This window comes from Phyllostomus discolor, chromosome 11 (assembly GCF_004126475.2).
Source record: "Phyllostomus discolor isolate MPI-MPIP mPhyDis1 chromosome 11, mPhyDis1.pri.v3, whole genome shotgun sequence".
NCBI lineage: Eukaryota > Metazoa > Chordata > Mammalia > Chiroptera > Phyllostomidae > Phyllostomus > Phyllostomus discolor.
This window is the reverse complement of record NC_040913.2, coordinates 75,149,377-75,170,100: the sequence shown is the minus strand read 5'-3', so window position 1 is coordinate 75,170,100 and position 20,724 is coordinate 75,149,377.

Genomic DNA, 20,724 nt, shown 5'->3' with positions numbered 1-20,724 from the left:
AATAAATGTCTGTTTATTGACTCAATTGTACTTTTTGTGGTCTATATCTATAAGTTTGTGCCGGAGAAAATAATATTAAAATTAATATTAATATTGTAATTATTTTGCATCAAGCCGTTTTCTAAATGGGTTACTTGTATTGCATAACAACATTAAGAGGTAGATACTATTATTGTCCCCATTTTACAGATGAAAACAAGACACAGAGTATAAGTAGCTTACTGAAAGTCACAAAGCTGGTTAATGTCAGTAAGTGGGACTTCAACTCCAGCTTTCTGGTTCCCAACCTATGCTGTGACCAAGCTAACTAGAAAGGTGCATACTTCTTCGGAAGGCAGGATAGCATAGCGATTAAAGACGTGGGTTTTAGAGCAAACATGTCTCAATTAAAATCCCATTTCTACTCCTTATTAGTTTAGCAACCCCTGGGCAATTTCCCTACAGCTCTTAACTTCCGTTTCTTCTCTGTGTCAATGGAGAGGATATTTACTTAGAAGGATTATTAATGAGATAGGAAAGTATACTTAGCAGATTATTGGCATATAATAAACTGGAAATATTAATATTATTTAGTCTAAGCACCCAGGGGAATTAAATGGCTTGCTCGAGGTCATATGTCTAGTTATGGAAAAGTGAAGTCTACACTATGGATTTCTTGGTGCAAAGTCCAATACCTTACACTCCAGTAATGGCCAGCCCGCAGAGATTTCTCACATTACTTTATGAGGTGAGATGATTCAGAAAGGAAACATATTGCCTAACAATGTGGTTACAAACCACACAGGGAGGCTAGGCTTTGCAAATGTGTTAGAACACTTCACTCAGCTTGCAAACAATAGTCATTGTATTTTCTTTAATAGATCAGAAGCAATAAGTAACAGATTATTCACAACGAAGCCAGATTTCTTCATGAGAGTTTCCCAAACAAAATTTGAGGGCTCAATTAAGTTTATATCACATCATCAATATCAGCATTCCCCATAGTAAGTGCTTCTTTACTTCCAGCTCTACACCCTAACATTTATCATCAATTGCTTAAGAATGTCATGCCTTTATAAATGTCCATACCTCAGCATTCATCTGCTATTTCTTGCTTCACACAGGGGGTGGCACAAAATTGTTAAAACAGAGGTTTACAGTTGTGAGTATGCAAACCTTGGAGTTAATGAAACTATTGTAATAACCACAATCTGCACGTGTTTTTCCACACGAACGACTATCAACCTACTTTTGCCCACCCCTGCATAATGTTATATCAAGTCATTTATAAAATCTACTTGTTCCCAAGCCATCAAGTTATTTTTTATTCTCCTAAGTTTAAAAGTTGATGTAAGTCTAAGAAATAGTCTACTTTACTGGTGTTTGGGATTTTTAAAGCTATTCATAGCCATCGTAGTACATAATCTATTTTGTGCCCTTCTTACCGATTTTATTAATAAGATTATTTATTTTGCATTTTATTTCTAGGAATTAAATGAATGCAAATGCACTCAAATTGTTTTCAAACATCTTTGAGGTCTGTACAGCATTATTTCAGAAAGGCCCTAAATGTTCTTTTAAGTCATATTTTTGAGGACTCCCTGATGCTTTCTGCAAATATTTTCTCTACATTCTCCCAGTCTGATTTGATTTAGCCCTACAGCTTTATAAATGTCCCTGAAACACATGGGGTATAACTATAATCAATGATTCAGCACATTTCCATCACATAAAAATCAAATTTCCACTGGCACCACTTACTCTTTATTGTGCTGAGATCAATAGTTGAAGGAACCTTTAACCCACCGCGTGGCCGTCTACCCAACATTTATTCATAATATCAGTCTATAAATTCAATAGAAATATTAGGTTACAGGGGAATTCATGCTCAGCATAGCAAGATTTCTTGAGTTTTTGGAGTTTGCTTCAGACAAATTGAGCTTTCACCACGCAGGACTCTGAGCCACCGCAACTGTGGGTGGTGAGGAGATGGGTCGGTAAGTTCTGGGGTATTTGGGGGACATACAAAAACTCATTCTTTCCCATCCACTTAGTAGCCTGTAAGAAACTGACATCCTTGGATGTGTCCACCTTCCCTAGTAGCTGAACCTTTTCCAGCACCTGGTTGAGGTCACCCTGTTTCTGGGTCAGAATGGCAGTTTATAGCACCTTTCCACAGGAGGTTGTACCTCACTGACTGTGTACTCAGAGCTACTCACTAACCTGGGCCCTGCTTTTCTTCTTGTCCATGTATCTCATATGTTGATAGAAAATACAGCTACACATCTTTTTCATGTCACATTTAAACTCTAAGAAAATTCTAAATTGCACAAAAGGCATTTAACACCAGTTTTCAAAAAATACACAAAATTTGGAAGACTCTTTGAAGCTCTGGTTCTTAGAACAATAGTAAAGCTCTTTTGTTTAATTTGTTTTATTTTATTTTTAGATTTGTATTTATTGATTTGAGAGAGAGATCAACTTGTTCCACTTATTCATGAATTTACAGGGTGATCCTTCCAAGTGCCCTGACTGGGGATTGAACCCACAACCTTGGCATACACGGATGATGCTTTAACCTGGCCAGGGCAAGAGTGAACCACTTTTAAATAGGTTTCCCTAATCAATTTTAATGAATGCTCTCTGATTTATATTGTACTCTTTTAAATAAAACATGTAATATTTTCTTATGTTTTGCTTAAACTGGCTCATTGTTGACTGATCTAAATGTAACACGTTATTTCCTTCCCTATCCCCTAAAATAGGCTGCAAATGTTACCAAAAGACTTTGCTATTTTAAGGCAGGAAAATTAGTTTGAGAAAAGAGCTACCTTTTTTAGATTTCGGGGGGGGGGGGGGGGGGGGGGAATGAACAGGAGGAGCAACAAAGGGAAAGCTAAATTGCTATGCATAATAAAACAATGAAAACAATAGCTTCTGGGAGTGGCCTGGACAAACAGGACCGGAGGGCACAGAGAATACAGGTCAGAAAATCCGTGACTGGAGACCAGGGCAGTCCTACAACAGGTCACTTGGTATCTGGAGGGATGAGGCTGCCCGGAAATGGTGGTTAGGATGCCTGAGGACTTTATAAGAGGCATGGGAATGTTCGAATTCTGTGTTCAGTATTCCTGATCTGCATCAACAAAGTCTGCTACACACAGCTGCCTTATGTGAGTAGCATTTTTAAGGTCAAAGAAAAACAAAACAGTATCGGTACCTAAAGTGTGGCTTCAAGAACTCTGGGTGTGAAAGTGAGGGAGACAGTGAAACTTGAACAAGGATTTTTCAGAAACGGGAGATACAGGGACAGACAAGGAAAGGAATATAAGCTCCCAAAGACTGAGTTCCCAGAGGAAGAGGAGATGCTGAGTAGCCTACCATAGATGGCATGAGAGGCCAAACTCATCTGAAAACTAAAAAAAAATTGCTTACGGTTAAAGGGATAGCAGGAACATGGGTTAATATATGAGGGGGTATTTCATTAAAAAATGGAATTTATTTACAAAAAAATGTGTATTTAGTCCTACACATTTAAACTTCAGTCACCTTCAAAATACTCTCCATTTGATGCAATACACCTGTCCCACCATTTTTTCCACTGCTCAAAACAGTTTAGGAACTCATTGATTCTGATGCTCTTTGTTGCTTCTGCCATTTTTTGTTTCATTTCTTCCACATTCGGAAAACGTTTCCTTTCGAGGACTGATTTCATCCAGGGAGACAAAAAAAAATTTGCTTGGGGAGAGGTCAGGTGAATAGCATGGGGAATGGAGGTCATGCCATTTTTTGGTTAAAAACCTGCTGAATGTTCAGCGTGGTGTGGGCGCATTGCTAGTAAATCAGTCAGCATGAAATGGACAAACTCATTGAAAGAATCTTTAAAAAAAATTCTCTGAAGCCTCTCACAGCCTCTCACAACCAGGCCAGCTGATACACTGATACAGGCGGGTTCCTAGAACACTCACCTAGTGGGGAGAGCCTGTACTGTAATGGCATGCCCTCCAGAAGATTATTCTGGGGTTTTCTGGGTCCCCCCTCCTATGGTTACATGAGGATGTTTATAGACCAGAATTAGAATTTAAGGTTGAAAAGATAAGTAAAGCAGAATAAACTTCTTTCTTTCCTTATTGCTCCTTGCTTCTCCCCACCCCACCAAATCGTTGGCTTCTCTCAACCCCAGGGTGTCTGAGCTTCTGGCCCTGAAAAGGAAGGAAGAACAACCATCTAGAGTGGGAGCTGGCAAAGTGGATTAGGGCAGGCCGTTCCACATTGCTTTTACTGACCCTGCATTTCCTCATCACCTGCCTACATATAATATACCTGAAAACCCACTAGATTATACCACGCCTTCTAGTGTCATTTTTTGAAGAACTGGAAAATTTTGTGTATGAAGCATTTAAAGTGTGTCTTGCCAATGGGATTGAAAAAGTCAAAGCAAATGTAAGGATCCCTGAAACGGAACAGAAATAATTCAAGAACGGCAGCAGGGGCACGGTGCTACGAAGAGTTCAAGTGTGTGGGTGCAACCCTCACTCCTCGCCAGTCTCTGCGTAATTACGAGAGAGAAGAATGGGGCCGTTAACTTCCTTCATGTGAGCCCATGGCTTGCCTTTGTTTCTTCAGTTTGAGAAGTGATCAATAGCTTAATGAATTTTTCAGGAGCAATGTACACATCAACAGAATAATGCTTCTATGAGGACATCCCTAAAGCAGTATCAGAGTTAACTCTTTAAGTAAATATTGTAACAAGGAAGGGGGAGTGGTGTACTGCAGTTTTCTTGTGTTTGGAGAACCTACCGTTGAACCTTTCTCATGATCTGAGCTCTCTGCCCACCACCTCGAAAGCCTCAGACACACACTTTCCGTGTAGTAAGATGTTTTAAAATGTGTACAGAAGTGCATGGATACCAAAAGCAGCTCCACCATTTCCTTAGAAGAAACTCTGGGGAAGCCAGTTAACATACCTGAAACCACTTTTTCTAATCTGGAAAACAATAGAATAATAACAATCAAGAATGTTTCATGAGAGTAAAATATATTATTTTAAAAGCCCCTTTATTTTATTTTTGGCTTAATCCCTTCACCTATTTCACCCAGCTCCGCTACACCTTCCCCTCTGACAGTTGTCAATCTGTTCTCTGTGTCCATGAGTCTGTTTCTACCGTGTTTGTTTATTCTGTTCTTTAGATTCCACACCGCACATAAGTAAAAGTGTATAGCATTTGTCTTTCTCTGACTGGGCTTATTTCACCTAGCGTAACTCTCTCCAGCTCTCATGGAAGGATCCATGCTGTGGACAACGGAATGGTGATTACGGGAGGGAAAGGAGTGGGGGCAGGTAGGAGAGGGTCAAGGGGGTAAATGGTGACGGAAGGTGACCTGAGTTCAGGTGGTGAACACACAACACAATCTACAGATGATGTGTTGCAGAACTGTACACTTGAGACCTATATAATTTTATCAACCGTCACCACAATAAATTCAATAATAATTTCTTTTTAAAAAGTGCTTTTTTAACCCACAAATAAGTAAATGGCTTAGAATGCCTGTTAGTTTTACTCTAAGTGGCCTTGCGGGCCAGCGCCTCCACACTGCTGCCTCCATCCCCTACCAAGCACACCACGGCTTCTGCCATTTCTAATCATCCGCAAAGCCAAACAGCCTCTCAGACTAAATACATTTTTAATGCTCAGAGTCAGGAGTCTTGCTAGTGACTGCAATGAGAGAAATTTTGGGCCCCACTCGATTGTAGCAATTACATGCAAAAGAATGTAATAGGGCTGGGAGCCAGTGTATTGGCCAAGCAAATGCCACAAATGCCTGCTTCTTGTAAAAACAGTCAGAAGCTGCATTTCCACCCACACGTGCACACACACCACTGCCACAACCACCCTCACCTCCACCAAAGAGTTAGTCATCTGCTTCTCAAAGCCAAAGTAAACTATTTACACTTTACTGTGGATTTTACTTCCATGGGATATTTTTTAAAGGAGGTAAATATGTCTCATTTCCTCCCTAACCTGTACAAACTCTAGGACTCTCGCCTCCCTATTAATGGCTCCAAAAGAACAGACAAATTCACTGAGCACTTGCTACATGACAGGCACTTACACTAACTGGTTTGCATCTTGGCTCTAATACCTCACAAATACTGTCTTCAGGTTACAGATACGGAGAAGTAAAAGGACTCCCTCAACGTTCTGAGTGGTGGGTGCTAAACTGCCTCAGTCTGTCCGCCTGACTCGAGGCCACGCTACTAATCACCATTTCACATTGCCTTTCAAGATCATTAACATTTATAAAGGGGTGGGCAAAAGGAGGCTTACAGTTGTTCATATGGAAAAAGACACGCAGGCTGTGGTTATTACAATACCTCTACTAACTTGAAAGAATGCCATTCACCCCTGTATACATCAATATATTATTTATACATATTGACATATTTATTCATATAATATACTATTAACATTATTTAGTACACTTCTATGTGACAAGCACTGTTCTAAGTTCTTTATATGTGTTTTTTAATTTGACCCTTAAAACCATACCATGAGGTTTGAATCATTTTTATCATTTGCAATTTACAAACGAGAAAACAGAGGCACGTATGGGGGTGGTAACTTGTCAAAGATCACACTGTCCTTAAGTTGGAGAGACAGGATGCAGATCCAAATCCTGTAACTGCATCCCGTCTGTCCCCTACCCTGCCCGCAGTGCCACACTCGGGATTGAGAACCGCTGAACCCTGGCTCCCACTTCGGCACCAGGCAGGCCACGACGTCACTGCATTCGATTGCCCCCTATTCAGGACGTGCACGCACTCTGTGCTGGCCTGGGCCCTGGTCCTCAGGCCGGGATTTTCCTCTCGGTCGGTCTTCGCTGTGCTCACCTGGAGAAGGAACCCTTTCATCCTCCAAGGCCTTCAGCGTGGACTTCGCCCTGGGGGCTCCTCTGCCCGCTGCCCTTCCCCAGACAACATGTAATTTTTTCCAGAGCACTATGCGCAGTCTTCGATTGTGCCGGTTTCTGCATTGCAGGCACACCTCGGACATACTGCAGGGTCGTGTCCAGACCGCAGCCAGAACGCGAGAATTGCAGTAAGTCCTAATCTTTTTACAATTAGGGGAGTATCTCAATGCAGCGAGTCTTTTTTTTTTCCACTTTTTTTTACTGTTGTTCAAGTACAATTGTCTCCGCTCCCTCATACCACTCCCCTCCACCCCAGGCATCCCCACTTCTCTCCCCTGATCCCAACCCCCACCCCTTGGTTTTGTCCATGTGTCCTTTATAGTTGTTACTGAAAACCCTTCCCCCTTTTCTCCTCATTATCCCCTCCGACCTCCCTCCGGTTATTATTTTTTTTTCTTAATTTCAGTGTCTCTAGTTGTATTTTGTTTGCTTGTTTGTTTTGTTGATTAGGTTCCACTTATAGGTGAGATCATATGGTATTTGTCTTTATCTTGTTGCAGTTTTGCTAGTATCACAGTGCAGCAAGGAGTCCTAATTGTATTGCCCGTGGAGGGTCTAGCCTTCAGGGTCTGAAAAGCACAACACCTGTGAAGGGTGATTACCAGCCATGAAATGGGGTCTGCAGATTTGTTTACTCTTCTTTCTAGGCTGGGAGCTCCGCCAAGCAGGGAGAGCCTTAGGGGAGGTCATCGAGAGGCCCCGACTTCCAGCTGACCCTCCAGTGGGACCTGGGCGGTCACCGGCTCCCCACCCCTTCCCGTGCAGGGCATGTAGGTCCCTACCGCTCCCCAGCGCAGGTCTTCTCAGAGATGCAGCCCCCAGGGACCAGAAAGTGGCTGAACCCGTTAAAGCCTCCATGTAAACGTTAGGATTCGAGCAGTGGCTGTGGATATCTCATCTCGCTGCATCCAAGACAAGCCTCGTAGGTAAGTAAGATCCCTTGTTTGTCAAACCTGCCACGTACCAGTCCGCATGGCCTGCCTCTTTCTCAGGTCTCTCCTTGTCCTCCATGTAGAGCAGGGGTGTCAATCTCGTTTCCACAGCAGCCTTGCGGTTGCCTTCAAAGGGCCAAAATAATTTTAGGACTGTGTAAGTGTAACTACTTCTCAACTGTTAAAGAGTTGAAATTACATTCACCCCTTTGAAGGCCCTGGTGAAAATGAGTTTGACACCCCTGGTGAAGAGGGACCACGTTCAGACCTCACCCACTCCTGAGGCTGTGAACTAAGAGAGGGCCTTGTAGTTTTCTGTATTCTCCAATGTTTGACAGAGTGACTGGCACACAGTAGGGGTGCATTTCATTGTTTGAGTATATTGAGTTGAATTTGGTACAATGGCGTTAGTTGTCTTTTTAGTTCTATACCCAATAAGGATTGGAAAAATATAAAATCAGAGACCCTTTCACGTAGTTTGGCTCTAATTAGAAAATTTTAGTAAATTAATCACAGGTTTTGTCCCTAATCAGAATGGTTGAGTTCATGGATTTTGTTTCAGTGAAGTAGTTTACGTGCAATAAAACAGCTGTGCGGTGTGTCAGGTCCCTGTTACTGAGGCTGGGCTTGGGTTTGCGGTTTGGTTTGGCGTTACTCTCTGATCTCTCTCTCTCCCTCATCTTTCTGTTAATACTTGATTTCCAGACCTTTGATAAAATACTCTTGGCTATTAGTGAAATTTACCAAACTCCGTTTGTTCAGATTAAGTCACCAATCTTAGAACCATCTCACAAAATCTTCTGTTACATATTCCCACAAGAAGCTAATATCAGTTCCTTCACGCGTTCCCAATTTTCCCTCTTAATATTGTTTCATGATGAGATGCGAAGAGAGATCAAATGTGACTTTTTGATGTGTACAAATTTAACTTAATAACTAGTCCTGAAATAGTCTTTCACATCGAGGTCGGGAGCTGTCCCAGTCCCCTCACAGAAGAGGGGTGGGCGTAGAAATGGGGAGTCTGCCCTGGCGGGCGAGCACACACAAAGGCCACGTGGAGGAACGATGCCTGTTCAATGGGATTTGGGCATAAGGCCATTGCTCGAAGATTTTAGTTTTCTAAACTCTTTGGTGCTCTCTACAGCATTTTGTGTCTCTCTGTCACCTTGACCTTCACTTTTGTGTCCACTCTCCCTGGATGCTCACCATCTGACCACCCAGTGGGCCTGTGATGATACTTACTTGCGACTTCAACAACACTCGTCCAAAATTGTTCCCTATTTCTGTTACTCTGAATTTTGCCACTCCTACTATTTCACCTCTAGTCCTGTTCTTTTCCAGACCCACTCAATTCACCAATAACCATGGATTGTGCCAGTTAGCCTTTCACTCTCCAAACCGCCGAAATCTACGTTGTCTCACCTGGTGTGTTGGTTGGTTGGTGCCCTGACTTAGTGTCTCATTCTCAGGGTGTGACAACACAGGAGAAATGACTATATCCTATTTTTTTCTTTTGCTTGGATGGCATAATAGAAATATTACTGAAACATATTATAACTTGCTTTGGTGTAGATTCTGTTCTTATTGTCTCTGTAACCTTAGGCAAACAGTCAGTGAGGCTTATGCATCAGATTAACTTGTATAACCTTTTTCCTTAAAGATTTTATTTATTCATTTTTAGAGAGGGGGAAGAGAAGGTGAAGGGGAGGGAGAGAAATATCAGTGTGTGGTTGCCTCTGGTGTGCCCTATCTTGGGGACCTGGCCCACAACCCAGGCATGTGCCCTGACTGGGAATTGAACTGGTGACCCTTTGGTTCACAGCCCACACTCAATCCACTGAACTATACCACCCAGGGCTTATATAACCATTTTAATATGCAAATTCTTATGCCTAACCCTGGACCTGTTGAATTGGAATCTCTATTGGAATCTCAGGAATGTGTAATTTTTCGGATACTAGATGATACCAATGTGTGCAACTCAATTTTGATATCTTATATTCCCTTCCAGAAATAGAATGTTTCCTTATCAGAAGTATTGTCTTTTAAGAATTCTGGGGAATCAGACACAAATATTTAAAAACTCGACTTTATATTTATCTATTATAGAAGAAATCAATTATTTTTATAATGTCTGTGCTAATAAGCCTTGTTTTAGCATATTGTTTCAAGGGATTATTATGACCCAGGCTGCATTTTTTTTTATTTTTAAATAAGAAACACAGATTTTGAGTCATCTGGAAAAGTAACCACAAATAATACATTTTAAATTCTGAGTAATTATTGCACATATTTCTCAAAACCTCCAGGACTCATTGTTAATTTTCTTTAATGGTAATTAATACCATATTTTATGATTTCTGAGTAACTTACTCTCCCTTAAAAGACTGATGGGATTGCACGTAACCACGCATTACACGTGTAATAACTATTGTCCCATGATAATACAGCCCTTATTTCATGGGGCATGAATATTCTAAACAGAAATAATCGGCACAGCCAGCAGAGCTTCTGGCTGAAGGTGAAGAGGAAACATTAAAGGGGGACGAGAAGGATTAATTTATAAAATAGCAGGGGAAGTTGCAAAAAGTCATTGGCTTCTCTTAATGGGGTAGATTTTTTCACCTAACAATCAAGTTGCACATTATTTCTTCCTACAAAAAGACAGGGAAATTTACATAATCTCTTCAACCACCACATTAGAAGGTAAGACAGAGAAAGTTGTCATTTGAGGGTAACTAGTGACAATCATTTTGTAGTTAATGCCCTGAAATAAATGAAGCTTCTAATGTAAAGTAGGAAATCAGAAGAGAGATAAATAGGGTTATTATGAATTTACAATTGATGAAGATGGTCTATCTCGAAGTTCTGAATTTTTCGCAATTACCAAAAGAGAGACTGAGAATCATTTTCATTTATTTTAAAAGCCACATCATAGAAATAGCCCACTTTGGCAAAGACCAATAATAGCAAAAATCATCAGTGAATGGTATGGAACCAGAATGAGGTCTGGATAGCACTAGCACAAAGAGAACTCATTGCAGACCCCCCCGACTGTGGATTCTTCATGTTCTTAGTGGGTAAGATTCTGCATCCACGTGGCACGCTGCTTGCACTTTGCATTTGCTTTTGAGTTATCCAGGTTTAAGTTGATTGTTTGGTGAACTGTGTATTACTGATTTCATAATGTTTTTTCCTGTCACTTTTTTCGAATCAATTTTGTTGTTATCTATAGAATTTAGAAGAAAAGAAACACATAAAGGTTAGTTGTGTGAAACTGGGTGGGCCTAATTTTTAATTAAATACAACATGGGACAGAAGTGTTACTACATTATGGAAGGGTGGTTGAGTATTGTCAAGTTTTGTGTTGCATTCTTTCTGGAAGGGTAAATCCTACAAAGAGCTGGTGTCTAAAATGAAGAATAAAATCAAGTTTCTCTCTGCAAATTTGTTCTATCTTCTCTCCTTTCCTCTTCCTCACTCCAGTTCCCACACTTCCTTCCTCCCTCATTTTTGTTTCCTTCTTCTCTTCCTCCCTTCAACACTTTCTATAACCTTCCATTTCCTACCACAGACATATCTTGAGTAGCAAACAGAGTGCATATTTACTTCATTTCTTTATTTTCCTCTGTGGCTAATGAAAAAATGCCCCGGAAAGGATCATTGCCTGCTACAGAGTCCAGTCTCACAGCCCCGGAATGATGTTCAGCGGTGCATAGCTTTGCCGAGTTGGACACACGCAGTGGCACTAAGATAACAGAATAACTCAGACGGTGCTGTCTTGTGAACTGAAGTGAGGCAGCTGCAAGTAAAAAGGGTAAAAAAAGGCACTTTAAGAAGCACCAAAGCATGGAGATGAGCAACCAGGCGTAACAGGAGCTCCTAGTTAACACCTGGAGCAGACAGGGAGAATGAATGGCCTGGTGAAGGACAGCTAATGAAGGACAGCCTTGCAGGGATAAGAAAGTAATGGAACTAAGGAACAGCCAAAGGACTCGCGTTCTATCTGAGGACAGAGCAGAAGGCACAGCTTGGCGTGTGATAGCATAGGATATATGTGGACTAGCTTTCTATAGAAAACTCGGAGGAGTCTGAGTAACTTCCTTATGGCCTCTCCATCTCTGGAGAGGTATGTATGCCATATTAGGCTTCCTTGTGAAAGTTTGATAGAGATGATGTTCTGTTCTATCTCTTTTGTGTTCAGCTACATGATAGATACCTAGAATTCCTTTAAAAAAAAACCTTTAAAATGTATTTCCCATATAGCTTCAATAACATGGTCATAGTGAACATAATTTAATAATCCCCTAATATCATCTCTGTCCAGATCATATTCAAATTACTTCAGTTGTTCCCCCAGAATGCCTTTGCAGATACTTGTGTTCAGGCCAGAATCAGTCCAGGACCAAGCATCACATATACAGCCAGCCATTCTCTTTGCTCAAGAAAAGCATTTTTGCCTGGCTGGCATAGCTCAGTGGATTGAGTGCGGGCTGCGAACCAAAGCATCACAGGTTCAATTCCCAGTCAGGGCACATGCCTGGGTTGCGGGCCACGGCCCCCAGCAACCACACATTGATGTTTCTCTCTCTCCCTCTTTCTTCCTCCCTTCCCTCCCTAAAAATAAATAAATAAATAAAAGAAAAGCATTTTTGTTCCATTTGTGGATTGGTTGGGTTTTAACAGCAGAAACTTATTTTTATAAAAGCATAACAAACAAAGCCATACTGTTATCTTGCAGAATATCTTACTTTCTGGATTTGTCTATTTCCTCATAGTGTCATTTTTTCTTCTCTGTGTTTTTGTTTTTCTAATACTTTAGAGATAGCTCTAAAGTCTTGAGTTAAAATTAAGCATTTACAATTAGAGTGTGTTAGAGGTGATATTATATATACCATATATTGCATCATGTCAGAAGACACAGGGTAACTAACTGTCTCATCATTAGTAATGTTAATTTTGACCACTGTATTCTTTTATCAGTCTTATAATTTCCCCCCTATAACCAGAGAATAATTGGTTTGGTATTATTTTATCCACCCCTCTTCCATACAACTGTACAACTCTACATCACAAAGTCATCTAGTGGCTGGGGCTGGGTGGCTCAGTAGGATGGAGTGTTGTACCATACACCAAAAGGTTGAGGGTTTGAATCCTAGCCAGGGCCCATACCTAGGTTGTGGGTTTGATCCCCAATCAGGGTGCTTACAGAGGCAACAAAATGATATTTCCCCTTCACATCAGTGTTTCTTTCTCTTTCTCCCTTCCTCTCTCACTGAAATCAATGAAAATATATCTCTGGTGAGGATTTAAAAAAAAAAGACACCTAATGATTTTAATACCGAATGATAATTCTTGCCCAAATCAAAATTTTATTAATAGTTGAAAATGATTTTCTGTTTCTACTGTCCTTTTTTGGACATGAATATACTTTTTATTGTTAACAAAATATATATAATATGTGAGTCACTAAGGATGCATGCATGTGTATAATGCATCTAATTTCTGCATTTTAGAAACTGCTTTCAGCTGACCATTGAACAACGCCATCTTGAACTGCACGAATGCACTCACACACAATTTTTTTACAATAAATGCTATAAATGTATTTTCCTTACGACTTCTTTTTGTGAAGGTTTTATTTATTTATTTTTAGAGAGAGGGAAGGGAGGGAGAAAGAGAGGGAAACATCGATGTGAAAAACATTCATCTGTTGCCTCTCACACACACCCTGACCAGAGACCTAACCCGCAACCTAAGCATGTGCCCTAACTGGGAATCAAACTGGTGACCTTTAGATTTGCAGGACAAAACCCAACCATCTAAGCCAGAGTGGTCAGTGTTCTTTATGATTTAGGTGACATTTTTTTCTCTACCTTAGTCTGTTGTAAGAATACAGTACATAATATATATAACATACAACATATGTGTTAATTGATTATTTATGTTATCATAAGACTCCTTGTTCAATAGTAGGCTATTAGTAATTAAGTTTTGGGGGATTTCAAAAGTTATGCATGGATTTTCTACCGAGTTGGCACTTGGCACCCCTAATCTCAGGATTGTTTTAAGGTCAACTATATTTAGTTGGGGAGTTAGTATATTATCTTTACAAACACAAAGATAGATACAGATCATCATTGCTAAAGGATTTCATTAGCAAGGAATTTCACTGCTTGCTGGAAACACCATTTTGAGACTGGAGACCACATTCAACACTGAAGGATCGGGTGACAAACACGGAGAAGAGGGAGGAGGGTTTGGGGGCAGGAGGGGTGGCTGGGAGCCACATGGAGAAGCTGGTAACGTGCCGCGTTGGTGATACCGACTGTCATGGGCGGGGCTCGGGTTTCTGCCATGCTTTCTGCATGACTAGCCATCCTGCTTTTTTTAAAGTAGAATTTTCCCCCGACAGCTGAGGTTTAGTTCTGTGAAATATAGTGTCGGGTAAAAATACAGGATAAATATCTAATTATTGCCCTTTAATTTCCAGTTTTAAGGTACATAGTTGATTTAATGCCTCTGTATATTACTCCAAATGTTGACCCATTGTTGTCTAGGAATTGAACTCTGGATACATATAATTGTTGATTACCAAAAATCATGACTTTTGTAAGCAGGATTTTAAACTTCTGGCCAGAGATCTCAGTGAGGTTGAGATGTAGAAACAGTATAGGTATGGAATGCAAAATTCAGACAATTTTTCAGTCTCACACTGAAAACTATATTTCAGTTTTCAGATTACAAATACAAGATACCTAAGCAGAAAAAGAAATCAATATATGCCAATAACTATAGAATACATATTTTAAATAAATTTATACATAGTGATCATAAGTCCTAGCTTGCCTGAGATAGTCTGAGTTTATCCCCGATGCTCATGAATAATTATTAATAGCACCACCTTTAAATCTCTGTAGAGGTCCTTGGTTGGATTATAAGTTATATTGCCACCAAGTGTTGCCGTATGTTTTTGCCAACTGAATCACTTATGTAAAGTACAGCCCTTTAGATTTAGTTTAGGGTATGTAAAGAGTTTTGAGCTGGGGTGAAAAAATTACGGCTATCACAATGATGTGTGATCCTTAATAGAGAGTGTGGGACTAGAGGAGGAAATTAGAAAAAAATTTACAAAGCTTCTTTAGGGAGACCATAAGGGGGCAAAAAAAAAAAAAAGGATTGAAAATACCAGAGTCCTACTGCTTTGTCTCATATGAAATACCTTCAATCATCCATTGCTTGTGAATTGTATAATCTTTCAACTTGGGTTCATTCTTTAGTCTATGTCACTAAAAAGACCGTTCTCAGGAAGGGGAAAGTCTTTGCTCAGTGATTATCAATATAGGGAAAACAGGAAATAGAATTTATTTAGCATCATTTCATATCCATAACATTACATAAATAACATTTGGTATCCTCCCAACAACACTATGGGTAGAATCATTACTGTCCCCGTTTTTACCTGAGAAAAGTATGGCACAGGTAAGGTAATTTGGAAAGTTGTTTATAATTAAAAATAGGAGTTCCCCTGGTTCATGCATTTTACTTTGCACCTACTCATTACTGTGGTCATTTTGAATGAATTTTTTAAAGAATTTTTTAAGTCATTCCCAAGGTCTAGTCTCTCTTGTTCTCCCTCTTCCTCCTCCTTTTCCTACTTCTCCTCCTTCTTGTTTTGACTATTTTAATGCTGTACAATGGAAACACAATAAAATAAAAAGTGTACCACAGGAAGAGTTTTAACATGTATACATCTGTGAAACCATCACCACAAACAAAATAAACAAACATTTTTATGACCTCCGAAAGTTTTGTCCTTTCATTTTATCACTCCGTCCATTCCCACCACTGGCTCCAGGTAATCGCTGACCTTTTTGTCATTATGAAGCCATTTTAATTTTAAAGAATATTATATAAATGGACAATAGAGTAAATACTCTTTTTTGCTGTTTTTTAAATTCAACATAAATATTGAGAGCCATCCATTTTCTTTATTACTCCACAATTTGTTCCTTTTTATTGCTGATTAGTATCCCACTGTATGAATAGACCACAGTTGGTCTATTCAGGGTTTTGCCTACAAATAAAGCCGCTAAAAGCATTTGTATATGTTTTTCTGTGTGTGCTTGAATAAACACTTTCATTTCTCTTCAGTAAATGCGTAAGAGTGAAATATGTGGATCGTATGCTAGGCATAGGTATAACTTTTAAAGAAGAAGTCAAACTGTGTCCCAAAAGTGGTTAACCATTTAACTTTTTCACCAGTAATGTTTGAGTTCCAGTTGTGTCCTATCCTTGCCATCACTTGATGTTCTCAGTCTTTTTCATTTTAGCCATTCTAATGGGTATATAGCATAATATCATGTGTTCAGTTTACATTTTCTTAATGACTAAAGATGTTGAGCATCTTTTTACATGTTTATTAGTTATTTGTATATCTTATTTGCTTAATACCTATTCAAATCTTTTGCCTATTTTTGAAACTGAGTTACTTGTCCTATTGAATTAAAAAGGCTTTTAATTATAACATATATACATGTGCATACTTTTCTCCTTTATCTGACATGTGTATGTCAAATGTTTTCTCCCAGTTTGTCTCTTCTTTTGATTTTTTTAAAATGGTGTTTTTTAAACAGCAAGCATTTTTAGTTTTGATTTTGATCCAATCATGATCCAAAATGTCAAGTTTTTCTTTTTATGATTCATTTTTTCTGTATTTTAAGAAACCTCTTCTACCACAAGGTCATAAATATTTTTGATTCTGTTTTCTTCTAGTCATTTTAGCTTTCTCTTTTATGCCTATGATCCATTTCAAAGTAATCTTTGTGTATGATGTGGTATAAGAATTGTTTTTTTGGTATGAATAGTTGATTGATCCAGCACCCCTTGTTGCTAAAACTTCCCTTTTCCCCACTGAATTGTATTTACAATTTATTAAAAATTATGTTGACATATGTTAACCACATATGTTTGGGTATATTTCTGAGCTATCATACTATGGATCTATATGTCCATCTTTTTACTAAAACCAAACCATTTTGGTTATTTATTGTAACTATTTAGTAATTATAGATGTCAAATAGGATAAGAGCTTCAACTTCGTTATTCTTTATAAATATCCCTTTAGTAGTTTAGTTTTTTTTGCATTTTCATTTAAATATTAAGCTTTTCCGTTTCTACAGAAGTACCAAGTAGCATTTGTTTGGGATTTGCATTGAAAAGTCCTGGCCTTTTAGCAGCCATATAAATTTCTACAACTTGTGTTGACACCTGCTTTGAAAACCTCTAGTGAGTGCTGACCCTAGCAGGTAGAGACACAGGCTTTAGCTGTTAGTTTTCAACTGCAGGCTCATTAAGGCACATTTTCAACTACTTTGGAGCTGTGGCAGTTAAAGTAACTTCTTTAAAGGAGAGAAGTGATACATTGGAAGTAAAGATCGTTATCACTGCACATTAATTTTTTTGGTATAAATCCATTTCTTCAAGACTTTAAGAACTCAGTTTTCATAATTATTCAATAAATATGAGCAGAAAGAAAAAACTCCACCAGAATCCCAGCAGCGGAAATAACATTACAATGCTAATGCATTCAGTAGGAGGCCACAGTAATCCAGATTATCATACATAACTGTCTCATGGAAACTAATTTGACTTTTATTGTGCTGCTAAATGAAATTATTACATGATCTATAGATTATTGAGCCCTGCAGCAATGCTGGAGAATGAGGCACAGTGCTGCATCTTTTACTCTGATGGTTGCAAGGTTTTTAAAGCACTTTACACATTAAGAGTGAGTAAAGAAGACTAGAATCCAACACAGTGACTAAATAAATTACTTACCAGAAACCATAAGTATGGCAGGAATAATGCAGCAAACAAAGCATTTCCTCATTATCCATGTGCATCCAATACAGACCAGACAGTGAAAAGAATGGGTGTGTGAGAGCTGTGTAATTATAAAGACAGAGTTCCTCCTCTGACAGGCGTGCCTCGGTCAGTGACCCCAGCTGATTCCTGTGCAACTCCGTAAAGGGCTTTGAGTATTCTGAAGAATTTGAAACAAGGCACTGACCGTGGAAATCTTAAGACTTTGAACCCATTGGAAATGGTGCGATCTGATTGAGAATATTGTTTATTTAAGATATAGTTTAAGACAAAAGAGAGGACAAGTATCTGGAGATAAGAAAGCCTTCTTGTTATAGGAATTACATGTAAATATTACAAGGAATATACTTCTTGATATGGAAATTGGCATTTGAATCATAATTAAGGTATTAACAGCGAACATTCAATTTAGCAACTACAGCCAAACTTTTATGTCATTGGAGATCCCCTCTGGGCACACCTTCCACGTGGTCAGTGCCCTCTGTTTCGCTGAGGACCACTGCATTGCAGGTGTTAAGCCTGGAATTCTCAATGAAGTCCATGTTATTTGATATCTCAGCAGCATTTGACGGTTAGCCACTCATCCTTGAAATGCTTTTCCATTAGCCTCTGGAACTCTGTATCCTATTTGTCTTCCTGCCTCTCTGACCACTCTCTCTAAGCTTCTTAGAAAGTTATTTCTCCTCTAACCAGGCATTAAGTAATTTGTTGTCTTAAAATTTAGAATCTCACCTTCCTTTCATTCTATAATACCACTTAGAGATTTTATTCAGTCCCATGCTTCTAAATAGTATTAACATGTTGCCCTGGCTGGTATGGCTCAGTGGATTGAGCACCGGCCTTCGAACCAAAGGATCACTGGTTCAATTCCCAGTCAGGGCACATGCGTGGGTTGTGGGTCAGATCCCCTGTTGGGGGGCTCATGAGAGGCAACTGCACATTGTTGTTTCTCTCCCTCTCTTCCTCCCTCCCTCCCCCCTCTCTAAAAATAAACAATAAAATCTTTAAAAATAGTATTAACATGCCAATGACCTTTAGCCTTAGTCTCCCTTCTGAGCTCCAGACCCATGTATATAACTGCCTACCCAGTCAGAAACTTCATCTGATACCTCAAATACACTTTAAATACCACACAACCAAAACAGATTTCATGATCCACTGACCATGTACGGGGGAAATACCTGGTTCTTTTTCAGTGCCTTGTATCGCCGTTCAACCAGTTACATGATCCAGAAACCTTGGGGCACCCTGGCTCTCTCTCTTCATCAATCTACATTTCTCATTCATTGCCAAGGTCCATTCAAAGCCTTTTTACTGTGAATATTTTTCCAGTTCCATCCCACCATTCCATCTTCATGGGCACTAGCTAGCTCAAGCTGCCATCCTCTCTCAGTTGGACTCCTATAATAGAATATTACTAATCCTTGAAAACTGTAATTTATTTTTCAAAATAAAGCTAAACTCATTATCTCAACATACAAATATGATTCTGTTCCCCCAATCCCACTCTGTCTGGAGCCTTTAGTGTTTCCTTGCTCTAAGAGAAACAGAAAGTCTGTATGGGGCTATCCGTCAAGCTCCTGACCTCTGAACCCTCTTTCTACATATTCTTTGTCTCCCTCTCTGGAACCTTGCCACACTAGCTCTCCTAAAAGTCCTCCAACGTGCCATGTTGTCTCTTGTGACAGGAACTCGATACATGTAGTTGTTTTCTGTGTCTGCTCACCTATCGTCCCCTCATTACTGAATACATTCATACTGCCCTGATCACTTTCTGAGCCGAGCTTTCCCTATCCACAGGCTAGGCCAGATTCCTTTCCTTCCAAACACCGACGTCTTGTTCACATGGACACAGGAGCTTTAGTTTCTTTGGTCTGCAGCCTGCTTAATGTCTACTGCCGCACCAGGCTCCACGCGCCACGAGCCTTCAGCAGTCTGTGGGGGACTGGCCTTTAGTAAGAACTCAAGACATATTTTTTTTGTTGAACATATAGATAGAGAGGAAAATGTAAAGGGCACAATAGCATGTTCAAAATATGTTCAATAAACTACAAGACAATATTTCCTGTTTTTTTTATTTCTCATGTTTCTTATATTTCAATCAAGCAAAAGCTATTAGTGACTTTTTCATCTCTTACTTTTTCTAATTGAGAAAAATTGGCTTTTGAATTTTTTTACTGTAATCATTGGGGTTTTTATATTAGTCTGATATTCTGAAACAACCTTTCATCTCCCAAATTACCTACTTAGGTTTCAACAGAAGCAGCATAAATCATTTATTCCTAGGGAGTGGGGCTCATAATTAAGGAAGAAGCAGAAAAGTTCAGTTATTAATTTAATTCTATTCTAAATTACTCACTTTAAATTAAAGAGGTTATGCTTTTCTAATATGTATGGTATGATTCTTGGGTTTTATGGAATGACATGATATAATTTAAACTATTATTATATAAATATTACAATATAGTAGCAGGAGACAGGAAGTGGATCATCGTAAAAGCTGAGTATGGAAACCACTTTCACGGGTCAACATCGCAAAATCCAGCATACTGGAAAAGCAGTCACAACATACAGGAACATTTGTTTTCCTTATTCTTGGTGAAATGGTTTGCCCAAGTTTCTTTACAAAGCTTTCTTGAAATAGAAATGAGAAAAAACATGCTAAACCAATGCCAAACACACTAGAACACACAGTGGTGTGAAGTTCTCAAATCTATAACTTCGCATGAAACGTGTCAACACGACAAGGTGGACTGAGGAATGGTCAGCGGGCGGGTCGGTGGCTAGCACTAGGTAAGGTAAGAGTAGAAGATTCATTACAAAGCCTAGGGAGAGTGTTTGGTTGTTCACCCTATTATCCCATCAATTTCTATGTATATTTATCTTTTTTCAAGAACGAAATGTTAAGCAAGTTTTAACTGAATACAAATACAATAAAAAATAAAATCGTTATGTT